General features: G+C 38.7%; 1 pseudogene; it reads right to left on the bottom strand.

Annotated features, from left to right (window-relative positions):
• Window positions 1-1,623: 1,623 nt before the first annotated feature.
• LOC103240555 (PIN2/TERF1-interacting telomerase inhibitor 1 pseudogene) lies at window positions 1,624-2,812 on the bottom strand (annotated as a pseudogene).
• Between the last annotated feature and the right edge of the window lie 1,707 nt (window positions 2,813-4,519).

A 4,519-nucleotide genomic window follows, 5' to 3' on the forward strand; every position in this document is an offset into this window, starting at 1 on the left:
AAAACGGGTTTGATAATATTTCACATTGTTATTTGGATGATTAAATCAGATAATGCAGGAAAAACAACGTGTTCTTTTCCTTTCAGAAAGAAAACTTAATCATTATGAGATAATTATATAAAACAGCAATCAGAAATGAAACATCAGGTTTCCAATTTGCAGTTTTACAATAACAGCACACCAATATTCCACCATGCTTTAGGCTTTTCCAACTGTAAATATTATAGGAACTCCTGGAAAAATAAAAGAAAGGTGGCTTTCTGAATTTGTTATGAAAGAGCCAATTAGAATTTTTAGTTATTGAGGGACATTTTGAGGGATTTTAGAGTATCTTAAACTTAAAATAACTGGACATCCAGTTTTGATGACTACCAGAGATTTTTAAAATAAAGTTATTACAACTAAAATGAAAATTCAACACCACAAAGAATCTCAAACGCACCTGAATTTTGGGATTATACAATTAAAGCAAGTCATGATTAGGTTAAAAAATAGGTAAGTTCAACCTTTATTTCTGATAAATTAATGCGATCACCAGGGATTTACTGGCTTCTGAATATAAATACGATAATAAAATATACCTGAACCAAATAAGGTTGATTTCAAACTTATGGGTGGAGCCCATCATAAATTAGAGCAAAGGACCATCAAAATCCTCATAAAATTATGATACATGAATTTTTAAAATCTTACAATTTTGACGTGATATTTTTGCTATTTCTTATTTTGTTATCCTAAAAAATAAAAAACCTATGTCAATATTTCAGATTTCTGTTGCATATTTCCCCCCAAATCTCTACTTAACTATTTTGATCAGAAGTTTATAGAGTCTTCTGAAGGTCATTAATCCTGCAGAATGTTAAGCTATTGCTTAGTACATTTTTTTTAACTCACTAAATAATGAGTATTTTGGTTTTCTAATTTTTTGGGTCTGAACATCAATTGTAATTTTATGTATCAGCGTGAAATGAAAGATTAAACTTCATAAGTCAACTTTATTATTAGGTGGCTTAACTTATGATGTAACACCAATAAGGAGATGTACATTTATCTGCATATATATACCATATATGTGTATATGTATATAAATACACACAACATTATTTACCTATATCATCAAATGTCATGATTAAATTATCACTTAGATAATTAGATAGGTAGATATTAGTTTGGTGCAAAAGTAATTACGGTTTTTCTGCCATCACTTAATGGCAAAACCGTCATTGCTTTTGAACTAACCTAATAATTAGATATGAACATAAAGACAAAACTATACAATAGCCAATAGAACACTGTATTCCTTATCAATTATTTCCAGGCTCACTTTAGACCAACTGCCTTAGTACTCAAAGATGTTTAATATTGTTAACATTTGTTGCGTGGTTAATTGTCTGCAAACCACTGATCCCAACACAACAAGCCAACAAAACAGGTGCTGTTAGTAACCTTGTTATATGCAAGAGGCAAGAGAGGCAGAGGGAGAGTAAGTCATTTGCCCAGCATCACACAACTAGATGTTGGTGGAGTCAGCATCAAAAAGAAAGCCGCATGGCTCAAGAGACTATTGTTTTTTTCAGAGTTTACAAAAATGTATTTGTTTGTGAGAGCCATGATTGAGAACATTTAAAAAACAAAGCCCTCCTGGGAACATAATTTGGGGAGAAACATGGTGAGAGGGCAAGACTCGGCCACCCATGGGCATGTGACAAGATGTGCCCCAGCTCTCTGGGGTGAACTCTGCTCTGACTTCAGGCCAGAGGTGTCTGCTCTGGCAGCACCCTGACAGCTGAGTGGTCGGAAGGTCCTGGTTGGAGAGAATTCATTTAGAGCCTTTCTTCCTTTCTTCTCTTTCTTTGTTTTTTCTTTCAGCGTAGTGTCCACTGCTACCTCTACTGGCTTTGCAGCTTTTTTTTTCCTCTTGTTTTTTTGGGCTTTGGGGTGAAATCCTGGCCATCGGGTGGCTGCACACAATTCCCTGCACCCTGAGCAGAGGCCTCAGAACTCTCGTCTCAGCAGGGGCCTCTGCGCTGTCCCTCCGCCCGTGCTCTTTTCACCTTGGACTCCGGCTCCTGAACCTTGTCTCTCTTAGGCTTTCCCTCTTTAGGCCGCTTGGCCTTAGACTGGGTGGGGGGGTAACTCTCCCCATTTTTACCTGTTGCCTCTTTGTTTCTTTTCTTTCCCCTTTTGCATTTCACCTGGGTCTTGGAAATGTCAGATCCTGGAGCTGCGACCTGGGGCCTGTTCTTCAGGGCTGCCATTCGCTTGGCAAAACACTCCTGGATGGTGAAAGCATGGGTTGTCATCGTGGTTTCGTTCTGTCTGGAGTGGAGGGACTGGAATCACCCCTGGGAGTCTTCTTACTCTGTCTTTTCCCAAAAATGCAGTCAAGATCTGTTTTGCTCCGAGATGATAGATCCTTTTCTTTTGTAAATTTCCTATGATGAACACAGTTTTCGATGATTTTGGACTTTTCCTCAAGACTAAAAGATTTCTTTTTCTTGTTGTCTAAGGAGTCTGTTGTTACCTGCCTCTGGCGAGTGTTCAGTTCTGCCAGAAGCCGGTTAAAATCATCTTGATGGGCAATCCAGTTGGCTTCATTATTGTTTGTAGCTTGAAGTCCCAGGTGGTTATTTTTAACTTGAACTTGAATATGATCTGGGCCTCCTTGCTCCTGAACCCCTAAACCCCTTCCTTTAGACCACTCCATCTTCTCTAGTATCCTCTGGCCAAACTTAGAATCAGCATTACTCCAGGTAGTGTTTTGAATATTCACAGCCCACTTCTGCTTCTGCCGCTGCTCAGCCAACAACATATCGTGGAGCCTGTGACACCGCGACCTCCAGACCTGAAGGACTTTGGTCACTGGGTGGGCAGCAAGATCTGGGATGGTCTGGACAGACGGGACTCCCTTGCCAGGTGGACAGCAGCCCAGAGACTATGTTCTTAATCTCTAGGTGAACAGGTTCCCTTATTTCACTGAATTATTGTAACAACCTTAGGGGTAGGTGCCCTTTAGGTTGAAGCATATGAAATTGCTAATATTTACTCATTTTAACTTAATACACAAACAGCACTTTCATCTGCTACAACCACATAGCATTCCTATTTTATTTTGTTTGAGACAGTGGTGTGATCGTAGCTTACTGCAGCCTGGAATGCCTGGGCTCAAGCAATGCTCCTGTCTCAGTGTCTTGAGTAGAGGGCTTACAGGCTCAAGCCATGGTGCCCAACTTATCCCCATTTTAATAAGTGGAAACAGAAGCTTACATCTTTAAGTAACTTACCCCAGGTCAAGTTGTGTGGAATGGAGCCAGGATTCAAATCCAGGGCCGTCGGATTTCACAGCCCATCCTTGCCACTACTCTATATCACAGTAGTATGTTTTCTCATTACCCTTGTGGTCTAATCTCTTTGTCCTCATTCTTTGCACTCAAACCACTAGGCAAGCAATGTGTTTATACTCCCCAGATTCAAACTACTCTAGGATAAGTACCTGCTGTTCTACTACCACTTCCAATCATGTTTAGCATCAAATTTTGTTGTCACTTACTTTTCCATCGACTCTTAGACCTTAATGGTGCATGCTAATAAATTTTGGTTCTCTTCTGCTTCTCAAATTGTTTAATAAATTGTCCTTATAAGTAAAGTATCATATACTATGTGAGCTCTAGACGAAGGTTAATTAGGGTACTTAGTAATTTCTGCAAGAAGCAAAAGTCCTATTTAAACTTTTAATGAAGAAGACACAGTATATCCTTATTAACAGGTTATAAGTAGTTTTGCTTTGATATTTTCCTCTGTGACTTGTTTGGCTCTCATGTAAATCATTGAATAGCTGTCAATATTTCTAATTCCTGTTGAACATTTTCCTCAGGGACCCAACCTCACAATGGATACTAAGCTCTGGCTGAAGTGCAGATTCTTATTCTAACTAGGTTTATGGTGTATATGTTTTGTGAATAGGAAGTTCTTTACTGTAGAATAGCTATCAAAAATTCCCTGTGGGACTCAAGGACAAAAGAGATCAATATTTTACTGGCAGAAAATTTCTCTAGAGGAAACTTCCTTTCTGTGTCTGTTGTTTTTTCTGTGGTCATTCATTAGAAAGCCTGACCCAGTGGGGTTATAGACTTTGGGATGGTTATTGCTCTCAGCATACAGGAAGAAGTCAAGAAGAAACAAATCTACTTTAACTTTTCTTAGACGAAAACATCACAAAACAGCTCTTGGAAAGGACATGGGTATTTGTCTTTTCCATGAGCACATCATGTTAAATCCTGTCATCTGCATTCATGGACATTCATATTTATACAGAGCTTTCTGCAGTATAAGTCCAATAAATAATACATCTCTTCTATTTCACCAATTCTGAGGTAAGTTTACAATTATAACAACTAGGCAATGGATTCATGTTTTAAGTGATAGGCACATTTTAGGCTTGCTAGGTTGACCAATTATGGTAGTTTTTCCATATCTGTCCTGGTTTCAGCACTGTCCTTGTCTTGGTCCCAGGCGAATT

The sequence above is a fragment of the Chlorocebus sabaeus genome, chromosome 13 (genome assembly GCF_047675955.1).
Source record: "Chlorocebus sabaeus isolate Y175 chromosome 13, mChlSab1.0.hap1, whole genome shotgun sequence".
In the NCBI taxonomy this organism is placed as follows: Eukaryota; Metazoa; Chordata; class Mammalia; order Primates; family Cercopithecidae; genus Chlorocebus; species Chlorocebus sabaeus.